The sequence below is a fragment of the Rattus norvegicus genome, chromosome 5 (assembly GCF_036323735.1).
Source record: "Rattus norvegicus strain BN/NHsdMcwi chromosome 5, GRCr8, whole genome shotgun sequence".
Classification (NCBI taxonomy): domain Eukaryota; kingdom Metazoa; phylum Chordata; class Mammalia; order Rodentia; family Muridae; genus Rattus; species Rattus norvegicus.
In genome coordinates, this window is record NC_086023.1 from 142,056,910 (window position 1) to 142,076,710 (window position 19,801).

General features: G+C 48.6%; 1 long non-coding RNA gene across 9 annotated transcripts in view; it reads right to left on the reverse strand.

Annotated features, from left to right (window-relative positions):
• Positions 1 to 1,266: 1,266 nt before the first annotated feature.
• The window catches only part of LOC102548116 (uncharacterized), a 136,631-nt gene continuing 118,096 nt past the window's right edge, over positions 1,267 to 19,801 (reverse strand). Inside the window, exons 4-10 of one of the 9 annotated variants that reach the window (XR_005504984.2) lie at positions 7,135 to 7,310; positions 6,782 to 6,970; positions 6,107 to 6,296; positions 3,672 to 4,735; positions 3,080 to 3,325; positions 2,737 to 2,952; positions 1,267 to 1,874 (exon numbers count right to left, since the gene is read on the reverse strand). This is a non-coding gene — a long non-coding RNA (uncharacterized LOC102548116). The other 8 variants (XR_005504982.2, XR_005504985.2, XR_010051978.1 and 5 more) reach the window with 8 other exon arrangements.

Consider the following 19,801-nt stretch of genomic DNA (forward strand, 5'->3'; position numbering starts at 1 on the left):
AGTGCAGACTCCATGGATCCATTTCTGATGTATTCTAGCACCTCTTGGCTCCGGCACACAATAGGCTCTTGAGAACTACTTGTAGAATGAATGAATTCTGTGAACGAGTCATTAAAGGGTAAAATTTTGCAGTGTCTTTTGAGAGGAACAGGCCACCTGGTACCCATTACCCCAGAGCCACCTGTCACGATGCCTGCAGCCTAGGAGGATGAAGCAAGAACAGGACAAGTGACACCCTTGTTCATGCCAGGGCAGACAGCTGTCTGTGTCAGGGGTTAGCAATGGCAGAATCTAGATGATCTTAAACCCCCGACCACATTAGCCTCCAAGATGTCTGAGCAAAGCAGATATAGTCTTCACCAGAGTTGGGGCAAAGGCCTTTGTCTCGACCTGTACTCTGATGTCAGAAGCCAAGGGAGAGTTATCCTGTCTGTACCTCAGTATTGATGAGCCACTCAGCTGTAAAGGATTCTCTCCCCAAATGCATTGTAATACCGTATGTCTCTGTCTCTCTCTCTCTCTCTGTCTCTGTCTCTCTCTCGCTCTCTATGTGTGTATCTGTGTGTGTTGTGTGTCTCTGTGTCTATCTGTCTCTCACTCTCTCTGTGTCACCCTCTCTGTCTCTCTGTCTTTGTCTCTGTCTCTTTCTCTGTCTCTCTGTGTGTGTCTCTGTGTGTGTGTGTCTGTCTCTGTCTGTCTGTCTGTCTGTCTCTCTCTCTCTCTTCCCCTTCCCGCCCCCCCTCTCTGTGTAAACTGAGACTTGAAGAAGTAAAGAACTTACCAGGAACTTAACGTCTTTACCAAGTGGAGATTTCAATTATTTACTTGTTTCTCCCTCTCCATTCTGGCTACTCCTGTGGTTAAATATGGAGATCTTAGGATGCCATTTCTAGCATTTACCCGGAAGTTGCCAAGACCCCGAAACCCTAGCCAATCTGTTCCGTGCACACAAGGCAAGCCAGTTTAAGAAATAGTCACAACACGGTACTCAGGGTGTGCTGGGCAGGAGGTGCACACCCCCTGCAGAGTGAAGAGCAGGTTTCAGTCCAAGCTGGACTTTGCCACAGAGAGAAGGGAGGCAGTTGAGTTAAGCAGCTAATTCACTATTCTTCTACCAACAAGCGTTTGCTGAAGCAACAGGCCAGACTCGGAGCACAGATGCCTCATCGAGCTCACAGTTGACCGGATATAAGCTGCCATGTGTGTGGCCACACCACCCCGACACACCAGGTTAGTCCTTAGGCGGGATAAAGAGACAGGACATGGTTTCAATCATCTTTGACTTTTATTTGCATGAATCTCAGGCAAGGAAATGAGCTTTTAAATACACTCCTAGCTTATGGAGAAAGATGCATAATTCCACATCAGTAGATTAATTAGCAAAGAGAAAACAACCACCAGGCCCGGGAAGCATCTGTGACAAACAGATTTCCAGTCGTACGTGAACATGCACAGGAACCCGCAAAGCATCCCGGAAGTGTACATTTTCAAACACAAGTATTTACAAGATGTGTTCTAGCAACTAGAATCTTTTTTTTTTTAACAAACACTTGTCTCAAGGTAATACAGGACCAGCTTTTGAGAGATATCTATTCAAATTTTTACTCTCACTGGCTTTTAGAAAACACCGAGGAGCCCTCCAGAGGCCAGAAGTCCCAGAAAGTGTAGATTGGCTTGAGCCTTACCAGGAGGCTTCTAATCTTGTTTGTTCAAACAAAGGGGACTTGCTAACTCAGTGCTTCTGCTAGAGTACGCAAAAAACTCACGTCAGCCCAGAAAGCATTTGTCAGACACCACTCCCAGAGCTGGCTAGAAAAGGCCTGTGGTCTACGAGAGCATCGGAGTCAGATGTTGGTGCTGGAATGACTCCTGACCTAGTGGAAAGAGAAACGAGAAACACGCTGTATGTGCCCATGGGTAGAACTGGTAATGACAGTGAGAATGTGAATTTATCCTGCCAAGGGAGAGGGTAAAGGGCTCCCCAGAAGGATGCCCCGGAGCTGGATCCTGAGAGTCATCAGAGACTTTGCAAGAAGAATGGGCAAAGGCGTCCCTGGAAAGTAATATGTTGGCGTAAGACCTTAAGGAGCTAGGGTGGGGCACTGAGTATCTGTGGAAGACTGTGATGTCAGACAAGTAACTGGAACAATTAATTTTTCGTGTGTGTGTGCACATGTGTGCACGTGCGTGTATATGTGTGTGTGTGTATGTGCGCGCGCACACATACATGCTTGCATGAAAGTGTGTGAAAGGCAAAAGACAATTTTGGATGATGTCATCAACAACAGCATTCACCTCCTTTGAGACAGAGTCTCTCCTGAACCGGAAGCTCATTTATTTGCCTAGACTGACTAACCAGCTTGTCCCAAGAAGGCTCCTGTCTCCTTCTCTCCATCTCTAGGATTGCAACCTCATGACACCATGCCCAGCTCGTTTGACTGAACTCTGGTCTTCATGTTTGCATGCAGGCTCTTAAATAATAACTAAGTCATCCCCTAGACCCAGAGCTCTTCATGGTCTCTCTGCTATCAGTACAAAAGGCAGAGAGAGAGAGATAGAAATCAAGTCAGAGGTTTCCCTAGACCCAAGTCCCCAAGAGCTGCTACTGTACTTACAGGGAAATAGAAAGTGTCACCATGATCCTGGCCTGTTGTCACCTCTAAGCCCCAGACTCCTCCAGTTCCTGGAGTTGGAAAAGTTCCCTCCGACCCCAGGGCCTTTGCACTTCTTGCTCACCGAGTATGGGATGTTCTGTATCTGGATCTTCCTTTGAATAGCTTCATCATACTCAGATCCCCCTGCAGACGTCCCCTCTTGTGGTGGAGATGAGATCTCTGTCTGCGAACCAAAGCAATAGCCAGGCACTTCCCACCGTGCCTCAGGTATTACTCACATCAAGGCCTGGGTTGCTCACTAAAAACCGACGTGTCTATCCAGTCAGTGGGGTAACCTCTGTGAAGACAACAGACTGGTCAGCTGGGGTCGCTGCTGTGTTCCCAGTCTAGCAGACCCTAAGAGCTCAGAAACTACTGGTTGAATGAATCAACAAATGAATGAGAGAAAGAATAAATGCGCCCACCCGGGAGTGGGGGGGACGAGCCTAGACCAGGCTTTAGTTGTCTGCAGTGTCTGGGAAGCAGGGAAATCCAAGGACGAGGCTACTCTCCCTGCTGAGCCTGGCTGTGAGCACGAAGGCAGACCACTTGTACAGCAAGGATGGAGGGACAAGGATGCGGGGTGGGGGTGGGGCCGGAGAACATCCAAGTGGATCCATCTCATCATCCCAGGGCCAAACTTCTCTTCACTCCATGGCGCTGGCAGGAGGCTAGGGGGGAAAAGAGGAGAAAATGTGGATGGGGCTGAGAGAAACCTTAAGGACCAGTTGGACACACCAGCCTACAGACCCGAGCCTCCCAACTGCGCATCTCCCCATGGCAGGGGAGGACAGGTCCAAGAGTGAAGCCAGAAGGAACACAGGACACCCCAGGCCAGGCTAAAATGCTCATGTTCCACCCAGCTCTGCTCTCGCTCGCACAGAGAACAATTCTTATCAACAGTCTGCCAAAGCGCCAGTTGGAAAAACAGCTTTCTAGAAGCTTCTCCTGACCCTCCTCTGCTGGGTTTCCAGGGCATCCCTCGCTGGCCTTTATCCCAGTCACTCTGACCCTTACCTCAGGAATCAGATCAGTCAGTTACTAGGCAGCCTCCTTCAACCTGCTTCCACATCTGTAAAATGGGAAGAATAACAGACACCTCTGGGAAGGTGTTCTGGGGCTTTCTGGAGAATGTCTGCAGCTGGTGAGTGATGGGTATTTAATAGATACTAGACAGGATGGTGGTGAAGAAGAAACACTTCCGAATCTCCCCCAGCCCCCCAAACGTCTGCCAGGTGGTTAGGTGGGCGGGCGCTGGTGAGAAAACAAAACAAAGAAACAAAAAACGAATCCAAATCCTGGCTCTGACGCTGTATTTGAACAGGTGTCACACACCCTCAGGCCCCTCCCTCCCGCACGATGGAGTTCCTAAAACCGTCCTCAGAGGACTGTTGGGATTGACTGTATTCAGTCCTCTTTCCAGCGAATCAAGAACTATAATACGTCAGACACCAGACTGAGCGCTAAGTTAGACTTCTGATGATCCAGGGTCTGATGCCTGTAAGGAGAAGGGGAGGCGGGGCGGGGATAAGAGACAGCAACTGGGACAGCTCAGTTCATGCAGGCTCGCCCTCAACAGGATCCACTCAGGGTCTGCTCTGTGCCAGCCCGGGAGACAGACAAGTGAGATGCTTGCCCTAATGACATTGCCAATAGTTAGCTAATGTGCTTGAGTGTTGACTTCACGACCTTGGCTTTAAGTTCTTCACACTTCCCAAAACCCAGGTACAACTGACAGCTGTCTCCCACAGCGGCAGCCAAGAGTCTGTGAACTAATGCAGGAGGAGTGAGGAGCAGAGGTCTGGCATCTCGCATTCGGTCAATAAACGGGAGCCCTAATTCTATTTATCAGCTCAAGAGGTAACACCGGTCGTTTAGAGCCTTGAGTGTTTGATCTCGTTTAATCATTTAATCCAGGGAGACAAGTGTTAAGACGCGGCACGCGAAACCCGCCTATAGACTTGAAAGCTTCGCACACGTGAGGGCTCTGCTGGTGGGACTGGCCGATGACAGGAAGGCATGGAGCAGTCGGCGTGAGACGGGATCACCCAGGAACACTTCTGGGAGGCGAGTCGGGTCGTCTGAGGAATAGGGCATGAGAGGCCAGCGTCAGAGGGCAGGAGTTAACCACCCTTCTGCAGACCGGGATGCTTTGGCGGCTGCAGATTCAAACAGGGCAATTTAAAAACATGTAAAAGGCATAAAGCAGAAGCAGATGTGCACAGCTGCCGCCAAACGCTCCATCGCTGCCTGGCTGTGGACTCTAAATGACAATAAACCTTCCACCCCTTATAAATTAAGCAGACTTTCAAAAAAACCGTATCTCCTCCTGCAACTTTTTATGGCTGTTTGGCAACTTTAATCATTTTGCAAAATGCAATTCCTGGCCATAAATTCTCTCCCAAGTACAGATTTAGGGAGATCTAGAGGACTGCGGCGGGTTGATAGGTAAGTTTTAATCTGACAAGGCCAAAAAGTCTATTAGATTTATAGGGAGGCAGCAGATACCCTGTAATTACACCAGGCTCGACCTCCCGGGAATCTCGAATGCATGGGGGCTGGGGGTGGGGGCAGAGACTGGGAAGGAAGCAGCTGGGGCAGCTGCAAGGGCAGGCCAGAAGCCCCATGGTTCAGCTCCCTGGCCTGGCCTTTCCAGCCCAGGCCATGGTCACTTCCTGCGCAGACTTCCACTTTGGGTTCCAGGTCAACGAAGCCCGTAATTGATGCTCACACTCATGCATACAGTATCCACGGTGCCTGTGGCTAGAGCCTGCTCTGAAGAGCCAAGCGCAATGAAGGAGGTCACAGGTCCCTGAGCAGGATGCGGAGTGAACGAAAGGCACTGGGCTCCATTCAATTACACGTTCAACAAGCACGCTGCCCACACTGGCGCTTTGTGTCACAGGCTGTGTGAGACAGCAGGGCAGAGCCACAGAGCACGTGTAGGTTGTGTATGGCACAAGACATCCTGCCACGGGGCACAGGGCGCAGGCTGCAGCTCTGGGCACTCTAGCCCAGAGGAGACCTGTTCACATGCTCAGGGACATGACGCGGGTGGCCCAATGACAAAAGTGTTGGCTGATCTCTCTGTAGCTTCCACCTTGGCTCATGTTCGGAGGTTCGGTCTGATAGGAACCACAGGAACAAACTGGCAGCCTATGGGCCAGCACAAAGTTTCAAAATGTATAAACGTAACATGCGTCTTCTCTCCCATACCTTTTTCTTCCCCTCCCCTCCCCTCTCCTTTCGTCTTCTTTCCTTTCCGAGTATTACCCTTTCGCGTCATCTCCTATCTGGAGAATAAATTGACATTTTGTTTGGCTCCAGTGTGAGCTCCAGACTCTGGCAGCGAGCTAAGGGCGGTCAGTGCGGAAGTAAAGGATGAACCTCGGGCAGGAGCCCTAGCCTCTAACCCACAATCCCCTGCTGGCACAACAGACAAAAGAACTAACCGACAGAAGACGCTAGGCAGATGATGCTAGAGTCCTTATCTTGGACACCGAGAATCTGCTACGTCGCTTGGTCCGCGGGGAATGAAGGCTGTGGGTGAAGTGAGTTGCTAACCAGCTGGCTTTACAACAGGGAGCTTGTCCTGGGTCACCTGCATGACCCAGTGTTGCCATGGGCCCTGACAAAGTGGAACTGGAAGGGAGAAGAGGAGTGAAGACCGAGCGATGCCCCATGAGAGAGGTGTGACCGTTAGGGCTGGCTATGGTGATGTAGGAAGGGGCCCAGAGCTAAGGAAACTAGGACGACAAGGAGATGGAGCGACCCCTTGACCTTTTAACCCCACCCACACCTTAATTTTAGTCCAGTGAAAACTTAGGCTTCTGATCCTCAGATCGTAAGACGAGAGATGTGTGCTGAGACTGTCCAGTCTGGTAAGACAGCAGCTGCGAATGAGTGAGGCACCAATAGGCAAGCACTTTGAGTAAAGAGAACCATGCCCAGGGTCATTCCCTGCGGTTCTCATTTTGCCCCAAGTACACTGCAGTTTACATGCACCCACGTTACGGTCCTGTGAACATTCAGGGTGTGCGAAGGTAGTGGGGCACAGGGTACAGACAATGGCTGCCAAAGGAAGTCAAGTACCAAGTGGGTTATTGAGGGGTTGGTTACTGACATACCTGGGCCAGGGCATGCCCTGAGAGTCTTCTGAGGTTTGGCTTCACTGACAATCATGGGTGTTGGATCACACAGTGTCTATGACCAATTCCACGGTGGCCCTGCTTTCCCCTGGTAGGGATCAGGGTTCCTTGATCTCCACAGTCCTTCATTGGTACAGTGATGGCAGTTGCTGCTCTTCCTGAGTTGTTCTGTGGGTCAGATGAGAACGTTCACAAAATACAGGGACAGTGAATACCCAGTACTGAGCACTTTCTGTCATCCTTGTCAGATATGATGTAAAGACTTGAGGGTCACTAAACGACCCAACCTGTACTGTACCCTCCCATATATGTGGGCAGAGCCTGTCGCTTACTCTAATAAACCGGGGAAGGTGACAGTGTCACTCCATGCTTCATGATTCTGCATTGTATAAGCTCTGTCTTAGGTACAGGCTTTTGCTTAAGGTAGTCAGCAGCCAAACTGAAGAAATCCCCATGGGCCATTCAGAATTGAGGGTCTCCTTAGCAGACAACCAGCCAGAGTCAGATCCTGAAAGGAAATAAAAGTCAGCAGACTGCAGAGAGTTCTTGAAAGCAGACACCCACCACCGCCATCACCATTACCATCACCATCACCATCACCAACATCACCACCGACCTTACCACCACCACCACCATCACCATCACCAACATCACCACCGACCTCACCACCACCATCACTACAGCCATTACAGACATCACCACTGACCTCACCACCACCATCACCACCATCACCACCACTATCACCATGGACATCACCCCGACGTCACCACTGACATCATCATTGCCATTTCCACCACTGTCACCACCGCCATTACCATCACCATCATTACCACCATCAGCGCTGCCACTGCCACCACTATCACCAACTACATTACCACCAACATCACCGCTACCACCCCCCACAATTCAAGCCTTCCAATCGATGACCCCAGTTGACACTTGATGGAGCTCTGTGAGACCCCAGAAGAGGAGCCCAGTAAGCCATCAACCCGCCAACGTGTTTAGAAACATCACTTAAAGCTGGCAGTTTTAAGTCCCTTAGAATTCGCACAGAATGGACAATAAACCCATCTGCTAAGCACTAGGTGTCCTATTTTACAAGCGGGAACTGAGGGTTGAAAAAGAGGATTCAGAGGTCCTACAGCTAGTTAAAGACACAGCTAAAGCCCAGCCCATGGCTATCCAACTCTAGAACCAACCCCCTGCCAAGCTGCTTTGCTCCCCCATCACCAGTCTGCAGGTGCCATTCATTCTCTCCCTCTTGGCTTTCTTGTTCCTTCCTCTGTTCTCTTTCTCTCCTCCAGGTCCCTTCCCCTCTGTCTTAGGTAAGGTTTTACTGCTGTGAACAGATACCATAACCAAGGCAACGTTCATAAGGACACCATTTAATTGGGGCTGGCTTACAGGTTCCGAGGTTCAGTCCATTATCCTCAAGGCAGGAACATGGCATCATCCAGGCAGGCATGGCGCTGGAGGAGCTTAGAGTTCTACATCTTCATCTGAAAGCAGCTAAGAGAAGACTGACTCCCACATAGTTAAGAGGAGGGTCTCATTGCCCACCCTCTACACTGACAAACTTCCTCCAACAAGGCCATACCTCCTAATAGTGCCACTTCTGGGCCAAGCATATTCAAACCACTACACCCACCCACACCTCACCACAGAAGACTCACTTTATAACACTCCCCACCTGCCCATACTTCTGTCCTCAGGGCCTCCCCTCTTGAGTCATCCCTGACAGCAAGAGGGCACCTATATAACTTAGCTTTACCTAGCCACACCCAAGACACCCATGCCACTCTCGAGGACTTAACTCACAGAGCTAGACACAGGCTCTCAGGCAAGCCTTCGAATCTCAGAGCCAGTCTCAAATCTCGTCATCCTAAAGGCAGGACTAACAGAAACTGCCCCCCTTGGCTGCCATAGCCCATCAGTGGCCCTCCAGGCCTACCGCCCTCCCTTTGAAAGGAAGAGGGGCTTCTTTAGAGACGGGAACAGAATAAAATATAGATAAGCATTAGTCAAATGAAATTAATGCTTCCAATATTGTTTTAGGCTTGCTCATATGCATCAAGCGTTTATGAAGTTGCCGTTTATCACGTGAGAATATTGCGGTTATATATATTAGCTGACTGTCTGGTGGCCACTGCAATGACTCTCCCTGGACCCCAGGTCGCCCTTCACAGGCAAAGTCAGCCTTGGCGACATCCATCTCTTTCCTCTGCTGACATATCCCCAGATGCTGATAAAAGGCCTTGCCCCCAACAACATATGAATATTTAAATGACAGTTAATTATTCAGCATATAATGATATGATTAGCATCCGCTTTATTGCTGGCTATGGGCCCAGCCAAGTCTTGCCCCACACTGAGGGGGTGATGAAGAAATGCCAAAAGAACATAGACATAGATACCCAGGTCTGTGGTATCTGCAGGGACCCGTTTGGTATTTGGGGGAAATGACCCTGAGGACATCCACAGCTGTTCTGTGTCAGGTTGCACATGGTGTCTGGGTAGGGAATGCAACAAGCAGGGCCTCAGAGTCTGCCAGGAGCTCCTTTTCACCCTGTGGAGCAATCTGCAGTAGCATCACTGGATTCCGAAGCATCGTGAAGTCCTGACCTTCCCAGCCTTTTCTCCCTTAGAAATGAGGAAAATGAAGTTTCAGGTGAATGGACACACTCGGGGTCGCACAGGGTGTGAAGGACCTGGAATTTGAGCCCTTGACTCCTGCGAGCGAGCGAGCGAGTTCTACAAGCCACAAGCAAAGCTTGTGCATCACACAGGAAGCAATACTGAGCCGGCAGTGCGAGCGAAAGCCGGCAAGACTGCATTTGGATGGAGATGAGCTGGGAGCAGTTTCTTCAAGATAGCACTGGAGATGGGCACTGGGGAATAAATTAACTCGGGGTGTCGCAGGGCTGGGCATCCAGCCCAAGCAACCTCAAAGAAGCAAAAGGTATGGGGTGCAAAGGTGAGGCAGACCAGAAGGGAATGCACACATAAGGGCTGAGGAGGAAACGGTCTTAGGGGAAGGCTACAAGGGGCCAACGTGTAATTGGGTGGTAGAGGGCTCACACTGCCAATACAATGAGTGGTATACAAGGTGTGGTGGCACACACCTTTAATGGGATTAAAGTGCTGGGGCACTTGGGAGGTGGATGTGGGCAGATCTCTGTGGGTTGGAGGTCAGCCTGATCTATCTAACCAGTACCAGGTCAGCCAGGGCTACATAGTGAGCCCCTATCTCAAAAAATAAAGAAAAAAACATAATAATTCCTTTCCCCACCTTGACACTTCTGAACCTCAGATTTTCATCTGTAAAGGAAATACCCTTTCCTCAAAATGTTTTTTTTTGTGGGTCCAAATAGGAAACTCTGCCAAGGGGGCCAGAGAGATGGCTTAGCAAGTAGAGGTGCTTGCCGTGCCAGACTGATGAGCGGAGTTCAATCCCTGGAATCTACAAAAAGGAAAAAGGAGAAAACTGACTCCACAGAGCTGTCCCCTGACATCCACATGCATGGCATGGTATGTATGCCCCCATGCACATCACACGCACGTGTACACACACACACACACACACACACACACACACTAATGAGAAATATTTTCCCAAGAAGTTCCTCAAAGGGCTGGCATAGAGCAGGCGATCTTATTAAATCTCTGTCAGGGTTTCAAGTTGCATATCAAGGAAGCTAAGAAAATCAAGGTCTGGTAGCACATGCTATAATCTAAGTCTTCAGGGGCTGAGGTAGAAGGAGCAGGTGTTGCAGCCTAGCCTGGGCTACAAAGCATAACCTGTCTCAAAAAAGGAAAGAAAGAAAGAAAGGAAGGAAGGAAGAAGAAAGGAAGGAAGGAGGAAGGAAGGAAGGAAGGAAGGAAGGAAGGAAGGAAGGAAGGAAGGAAGGAAGGATCGAATAAATGTGGGCACAGTTCTGGTAAAAGCAACCACTGGGGCCTTGTGAAGCTTGTACACTAAGAGTCTCAGCAGCTAGGTGCTGACAACTAGGACTAACTTTAGTTTATGACAAAATCAGGAATTAGGGAGCAAGTTAAATGATATCAGGAGAAAACAAGTCAATAAATTTAACAGGAAATCTGTACCAAACTAAAAAGTCTACCATCTTTGAAAATTAAATATGGTAAGAAAAAAAGTTAAGAAGACTCTTAAAAGATCAAATGTAAAACATAAAAATGTATTACCTGGGTAGGTGCCAGCTCAAATGTGTGTGCACACATGTGTTCATATGTGTGAGGCTACACGCATACACGCATGCATTCATGTGTAAAGCATGCATATTCTTTGTAGAAGCTACCATGTAGGTACACACATATTCATATACATAAGGCTGCACATGTGTGAGGTTGCACGTGTACACACAGATATTCCATATGTATGAGGCTGTACATGCATATGCAGTTGTTCATATATAAGGTTGCATGCGTGCATGCATGTGTGTGTGAAGGCTAGAGTCCAGCCTCAAGTGTAGCCGTTCCTTAAGTACCATCTACCTTTTAAAAATAATTAATTTCTCAGGATTTATTTTATTTTTATTCATGGGTATATTTAAGTCTGCGTGTGGTGCTGTATGTGTTCAGGTGCCTATAGAAGCCAGAGAGGGTGTTTATTTCCTGGAGTTGCAATTACATGTGATTGGGAGCTACCTGCCTTGGGTGCTGGAAGCTAAAAGAGCACCCCTAAAAGAGCAGTAAGAACTCTGAAGCCAGGGTTGGGGATTTGGCTCAGTGGTAGAGCGCTTGCCTAGCAAGCGCAAGGCCCTGGGTTCGGTCCCCGGCTCCGAAAAAAAGGAAAAAAAAAAAAAAAAGAACTCTGAAGCCATAACCATCTCTCTAGTTCCAGTCACCAATTTTTTTAGACAGGGTCTCTTACTGGCCTGGAGCTCAAATAGGCTAAGCTGGCTGTCCAAGAAAGCAGGGATCTGTCTGTCACCAGTTCCCCATCCCTGGGATTACAAACTGTCACCACCATTCCCACCTTTTATTATGTAGGTACCGGAGATCCAACTCAGGTCCTCACGCAAGCACTGAAACATCCTCTCAGCCCAGAGTTCAAATGATTTACTTTAAACAAAAAAAAATGTAAAACCTTATTTTAGAACTCTTAGGAAATGCAACTGAACTGGGGTGCTCCTTTGGAACGGCTGTTGATTTTCTCAGGGTGCAACAGCGACCTTGCAACTATAAAGGACCTCCCTATTCTTAGGAGTATTTGGAGATGAAAGCCACAATATTCCAACTCACCTGCAAATACTATACCAAAAAGAGCTGGCTGTAACCATGTAGAGAATAGTTTCAACAGACACTGCAAGCAGTCTTCATGGGTAAGAATATCACTATTCTTCCAAACTTGTCCATAGGTTTGAAAACTTCCAAAATTAAAAGTCAAGGGTGAAGGGAAGAAAGTACAGGACCCAGACCAGCGGAAGCCAACCCAGCCAGCTGCAGGGACTCCGCCTAGCCAATGCAGCCCAGCCACCCATGGCCAAGGGCTGAGTCACCATTGCAAGTAGTCCTTCCCCCAATGGCTCCAAACTGGAGAGGGCAGAGGGTCAGGGGCCCAGCTGGAGACCCACTTCCCCTAAGACGCCTCTTGAAAAGGTCATACATCAAGAAGGAGCCCTGTCCTTGGGGGAGCCTGAAGCCAGAAACTGGTCTGTGAGGCTCACTGGGAGGTGATCACATGGACACTTGCCCCTTGGGACAAAACACTCTTGTTTTTCCAGCATGAGCTCTAGGTCCCTGGTTGAAAGAGTTTCCTTTGGTTCCTCTTCTACGTGCTCCAAAGCAGCAACCACCCACTCCTGCCTTCAGGAGGATAAGAGAAGAGTTGTCTGACAGACCATGGTATGCTTGGGGCTCAAGTCACAGCAACATCTGGGCTGTGTGGGCTGGGCCAGGTTCCCAAGTGGAACAAACTAGAAATCTATGGACTTGGGCTCTCTTTCAGAGATTCTCAAATGATATTAATATCTCAGGGGCTGAGAGTCCTCAAGTCAAAGAGACTCATGGTCCTTTTTAATGGATATTTCTCCACTGACTCCCACCCCCTCTACAAACCCTCTTTCATTCACAGCCCTATTTAATAGCTACAGCCACACAGTGTCAATGCTTTCAGGAAGTTTTGCTAAAAGCTGTCTTTTAGCTTGTTGTGGTTTGAATCCAGAGCGTTTTCCCCCACCCCAGGCTTTAAGTACTCGGTCCTCAGCTTGTAGACCTATTTTTAGGGCTGTGGAGCCTTTGCAAGGGGAACCTGGCTAGAGGGAGTGTGACTGTCACTAGAGACAAACCTCTGATGCTCATCCACATCCCAGTTCCCGACTGGCTGTTTCAGCCTTCTGGTCTACCACCACAGGAGTACTAGCTACTTCACATTCCCACCACCATAAATGGAGCTGCCCCGCCACACCTTCCTTGAGAGGAAGCATTGAAATCTCCAGAATCCCTGAGCCAATATAGATCTTTTTCCTTACGAATGTTATTTCCACCAGGTATTTTATCACAAGTGGCACAAAAGTAACAAATACGCTCCTGCAACAAATGTAGTCATTGTAGCAACTCGCTTACCTATATTCCTCCCTATTACATGAGCTAAACCAAAATTCAGTGAGATACAGATGAGACATTACCCCACATCCCTTAAAATGACAGGCATGAGAACAGCTGAGGTAGGAATAGGAGAGAGGGGCAGGGGTGACTGGGTGGCAGGTCTCAGGATTTATTCAGTGGTGGGACCAATTGTTCTGAAGACAGAGTTCAATGGTCCCCGCGTGCGTGCGTGCGTGCGTGAGAGAGAGAGAGACAGAGAGAGAGAGAGACAGAGAGACAAAGAGACAGAGACAGATTGAGAGAAAAAGTGAGAGGAGAAAGGGAACAAGATTAAGACAGAGAGAGGAAGAAAGAGGAGAAGAGAGGGATGGAGAAAGAGATTGAAAGAGGGGGGATGTAATGGGGGCATATAAAACACACATCATAGCATATGTGGTGTGCAAGTCAGAGGACATTCTCAGGTATTGGTCCTTGACTTCCACCTTGCTTGAGACGCAGCCTTTAGGTTGTTTTGTTTCCCACAGCATATATCAGGGACCACAGGTTCATAGAGATTCTCCCATCTCTGCTTCCTGTCTCCTTGTAGGAGCACTGAGCCCTGGAAACGCAGTTTTCAGGGCTGAGCCCCGTGTACAAGGCAGGGGGAAATGATACCGATACCAGAATCAGGATATAAATGGACACTGTTTGGACCTAACTATCATGATCTTTGCTTCCTATCAGCTCTTGAGATTTGATGGGAGCCTTTTTCCTAAAATTCCGGAAGAAAAGGAAAAGGGAGATTGTGCCAGGGTCCCCCACTCCAGCTGACTGTCCTACATGCAAGAAAATCATTCCACTGAGCCCAGGCAGAGCTGTAGACTGACCTTGTGGGCATAAACCTCCAACCTCATGAGGAAGAAATTCACCTCATGTGAACAGGGCATGTGAGTTACATTTCTCTTTGCTGTGACCACACACCTAGAAGCAGCTCAAGGGGTACAGTACATCATGGTGGGGAAGGTATGGTGGTGAGACTCTGTCTCTGTTGGCTTAAGCATTGAGGTAGCTGGTCACATCACGAAGGCCAGAGATGAGCTAAGAATTAGGGCCAGGCTATTACCCTCAAGGCCTGCTCTGAAAAGATCTGCTTCTTTTTTTTTTTTTTTTTTTTTTTGGTTCTTTTTTTCGGAGCTGGGGACCGAACCCAGGGCCTTGTGCTTCCTAGGCAAGCACTCTACCACTGAGCTAAATCCCCAACCCCCAAAGATCTGCTTCTTAAAGCAAAACCTTGACCCCTAAAAGTCCTACAGTTTTCCTCAAACAGCACCAACCATTACCAGCTAGCAACCAATTAGTGTAAACATGTGTGGAGAGGTGCCATTCCCCAGTTACCCAGGTTGCCAGCAGCCCAGAGTCTGAGATCACTTTGTCAGAAATTGCAGGGCTTGTGTTCTTTCTGATAGCTGCACATTTCAGACAGAGCTGGGGCATTCACTGCTGTTAGCATTAAAAGAAACAGGCCTCCTGGTGCCCACTTGATGGTCAGAGGACACAGAAAGGACACACAACAGCAGAGAGGGGTCCTGACTTCAGTCACCTTTCTCTTTACCGAGTACCTTCTTAGTAAACGCTGAGCAAAGAAATATGGCCCTCCCTCCCTGCAGCCTGGGAAAGCCAGCATCACAGACAGCACTCAGGCAACAACCGTAGTAAGTACTAAAGGGGAGTAGCAGTAATTTCAACACACACAGCAGCAAGCCTAAGCTAGTCTAAAGACTCAGGACCTAACCAGGGCAGATGCACTCCCCACAGTTAAGGGCGTCACCGGTGCCCAAGAGTATGGCCCAGAAGCCAACCCCAGTCTAATTGTGTAGCATTTGCATATGCACACGTTTATTTATAACCATATATTTTTCTGTTTGAATGCATGCATATGTATCTGTAATGTATTTATATAGTTATACATATAGATGCTCTGCATGGCTACTTGAGTTAAACTTAACCAGATAGGGAATTCTGTCATTCTCTTCTCTCTAAAATCTTTATTATCCTTATAGACATAGGACACCATGCTTATTTTTTCTTTTTTTTTTTCTTTTTTGGTTCTTTTTTTCAGAGCTGGGGACCGAACCCAGGGCCTTGCGCTTCCTAGGCAAGCGCTCTACCACTGAGCTAAATCCCCAACCCCATGCTTATTTTTTCTATTCATTTATTCTCTCTCTCTCTCTCTCTCTCTCTCTCTCTCTCTCTCTCTCTCTCTCTCTCTGTTCATATGTGACACATAAGGAGGTCAGACAACAACTTGCGGAAGTTGGCTTTCTCTTCCCACCACATGAGTTTTAGGGACTGAACTCAGGCTTGGTGGCAAAGCACCCTTACCTGCCGAGCCATCCTGATGTTTCAGGAGACCACATTGATGATCTATGGCCAGAACACGTAAGAGTCCTGACCAGAACAAGACTGTAGCTATCAAGCATCCCGCCCTGCCGTGCCCTACGCTGCACCTGTCAGACAGTGTATATGGAACTGGACAGGGATGTGTCCACAGGCCTGTGAAAGAAGCACGAAGGTACAGAAGATCTCCATGAACTTCATAGTAAGTGTGTATGTGTGCATATGTATGTCAGCGCCCGGAGCTCGGGCATACGTGGAAGCTCTATGTTCTGTGAAGGGGAGGGGACGGGAGCACCTCATTTTCCTGGGTTGGCAGTTTTGTGGTTCCATGCCTCTGGGAGTCAGACACTTGCTACAAGCTCTGGTGTTCCTTACAGCCGTTTTGCCTGCAGCGGTTGCACAGTTGAAAAATATGGGTCCGTGTGACTGCTAGGAGACTCGGCAAAGGCAAACAAGTAGGACCCATGGCCATTTTGCAATTCCTGCTCATTAGACATGTCTGGGGCCTTGCGAGTGAGCTCTGAGGATAAATAAGTATAAATATTATATTTGCCTCCAGGTTATCTTTAAAAATGTATTTCCCTCTCCTTCTACCTGTCTCCCAGCCCCCACCAGTAGCTGTCAGAGCCTCCCAAAGCCCCTGGGTGTCAGAAATGCCACCCGGAGTGTCCAGAGTCCTTAGTGAGTGGTTTGCTTGTCCTGAACTGACTCCATGGGTCTGTTCATGGGTTGCTAGAAACAGTCGGGTACTCTGTGAGCTTCTCAGTGTCCCTGGAGCAAGAAGAAAGGGTGTGACTGACACCTGGCACTGAGTATCTAAGCTCCAAGAAACACTACAAAGGGGTGACAAGGGGCTTTGTCAAGAGATGGGCCTGGGTAGCATGAAGAGGGTCACACAGGAACTAGGGACGTAGCAAATGTCGTGATGCACTTCTAGCTGGCATAGTGCCACTGTGTAAAAATAAAGCCTGAGGTCCCCACAATGGGACTAAAGAGATCCAGGCCATTCTCAGTGTACGGGCCACTTTGTTAAGAGAGCAAAGCCAGGACTGGGCTGTATCTCCACTGGTGGAATGCTCGCTGAGCAAACACAGAGCCTGGGTTTGGACACAAAATTGGAAGTGACCATGCACACTCATAATCCCAGAGCCCTGTACAATGGGCATCAGGGTTAACCTGGGCTACAGAGTCAGTTTGAGGCCAGTCTTGGCTACATGAGACTGTATCAAAAGGAGAGGTTTGTGGGGAGCCCTACTCATAGAACTCAAGGAGATGAGGGTTTGGGGAAAGAGGCCGTGCCTTCTGCCATGCTCTGAGCTGCCTGTGAAGGGATTTGGGGAACGGGTGTTTTCAGGAAGCTACAAATGCGTTCTGGTGATTCCCTGTGCTGAGAGTCACTGAGATAAAAAAAAAATGGAGTGAGGTGTGGGCCCAGCTCCTCAGGCTTCAGAAGGGTTGGTAACCCCAGAAATTGCACGGCTACTGTATCTTCTATGAGGACCCTCCCTCCTCCTCAGAGTCCCCATGAAGAGTCCACTCTCACTACCTACATCGGCCTTTCAGTAGTGCAGGGAAATACAGCTCAAAGCTGGGACTCCAGGCTGCTAAGACTCCACCCTGCTTCGTGGGACAGTATCTCCTCACTGGCACAACTTGAAGCTGGTGTCATGCAAATGTACCCCATCTGCCACTGCCATCTCCAAGGGGGGACACAGTGAGATCTGCTTAGCGTCCAGCCAGAGCAGCAGGTTGTGAATTGGTCCAGTCACCAGGGAGAAACTGCCTTTCTTCCCTCATGTCTGCCTTGGACTAAGTAGGTAGAGGGAGTCTCTATGGTAGGGAGGTTGCCCAGCAGATGATGAATGTCACCTCCAAGTGACATGACAGGAACTGCTATCCCTGGTTTTCTACCTATGACTAGTCCAAACGAACCTGTCAATAACAATACTGTTCTCAGTGCTTGGTTTACCCCAGGTCTGACATAGAAGGAAGTCTATAGGACACTTAAAAAGGAAATAGAGAGTGGAGTGAGGTGATCCACACTTTTAATCCCAGCACTCGGGAGGCAGGGGCAGGCAGATCTCTGTGAGTTCGAAGCCAGCCTGGTCTACTATGACAGCCAAAAGTTTAAGTTTTAATTACTTTGCCTAAGAGAGCCATAAAGCAAAAATGTCTCTCAGCTGTGACCCCCTTACCCAAGGACAGATACTTTCTAAAATGCTGGAGGCTATTTAGGTCAGATACCAAGCTGCACGCTTTTGCTCCCTGAAACAAGTTTGTTTGACTCAACTCCTGCGAATGTGCTTGATCACAAGTAGTCAAGAGGTACGCGGGCAGGAAATACCTCAGGATGTGCATTTGCCCCTGACTAAGCCTGATGGGAAATACTATGGCCTTATGGGTTTGCCTTTTTAAGCCTCTCCAAAATATGACCCTGGAATGAACCTTGCCAGAGTCCGTCATCCTGGCCAGTATTTAATTAAGCTTGCTTCAAATATGGCTCAAAACTATAGGTGGTCATATTCTCAACCTGTGAGGTTAATAGCACGTAGGGAGTTCTAGGACAGCCAGGACTACAGAGTGAGCCCTGTCTCAAACACAACACACACACACACACACACACACACACACACACACACACACACAACAGATACAACAAACAGAAGCTAGATGTCTCAAGCTTTAGATATAGCCATGATTGAGCCAACCATTGGTACCTGCTACTGTCGCCTTGCCAAGACAGGAGACATCACCCACCTTCGAAAGGCAGGAGGGTGAAAACCTAGGAAGAATATCTCTATCTATCTATCTATCTATCTATCTATCTATCTATCTATCTATCTCTGTATGTGTCTGTATGTCTGTGTCTCTCTCTCTATGCATGTACACATGCATGTGTATACCCTGAGTGTAGAGACCACAGGTAAAACACTGCGTGTCTTTCTCAATCACTTCCATTTTACTTTTTGAGCCAGGGTCTGGAACTCATAGATTTAGCTAGACGGACTGGTCAGCTGGCCCCAGAGATCCCTTTCACTCCAGGTCTCCCAGCACTGGGGTTACATGAGTCTTAGGGATCCAAACTTGGGTCCACTTGCTGGCATAGGAAGCCATTTACTCACTGGGAAGACACCTACAGGTGAGGACTTTTTCAGTTTCTTGGTCCCTCTTCCATGAGATGCTACATGGGATTTTATCCCTCCGCCCTCCTTTAGTTCGAGTCCCTACTATTTAACAATGACGCCTCCTCCCTGCTCCCTCCTCTCTTCATCTCAGTGCTCCAATCTATAAAATGGGAGTCATCGAAAGAGTCTCCTGGGGAATGAAGGAAATAGAAGCAGCCTTTGCACGTACATGGTTAGCAACCGTTATGATCAGAAATCATTACTGTTGGTCCAATTCCTCCCTAATCACTTTAGCCCAGGTCCAGCAATGACGGAGAAAAGGAAAAGTTGTCAGGAGCCTGGCAGAGCAAAGGACACAAAGAACAGCTGATCCTTCTCTTCTGGCCTAGGATGGGGCTCTGTGATTGGTCTAGATTGGTCCATTGGTCACCGCTGGTCCAATCACCTGTGAGTGGCTATGAGGTCTAAACTGGACTGCGATTGCTTGTCCTCATAAGGTAGGGGTGACACTGTGATAGCTTGAGATCTGACTTTCGAGGAGACTTGGTTATTTTTGCTTCCTTCTCCCCAGTTGCTTGCTCCACTGAGAACCCAGGCACATGCAACAGGAATCCAAGTCACACAGAAAGGTCTGGAAATAGCTCCAGAAGAGTCCCTTGCCCAGAACCACTATTTGCTGATAAGCATCAGTCACTAGCAAGTGTCGGCTGTTCGATACCACCCAAGCAACTTATACAGGAGAGCTGCAAGTCCAGATGGCATCAGCTCTAGCCGTGACCTGAGGACAACGGCAGGACAGAACCGGAGTGAGAATCACCTAGCCAACTCCAGCTTACCCACAGAACCAGGAAAGAAAACAAAACAACTGATTCGAAGCCCTAAGCTCGGGGTTGTCCTGTGAGCTGTGAGTAACCCAAACACTGTGGGTATT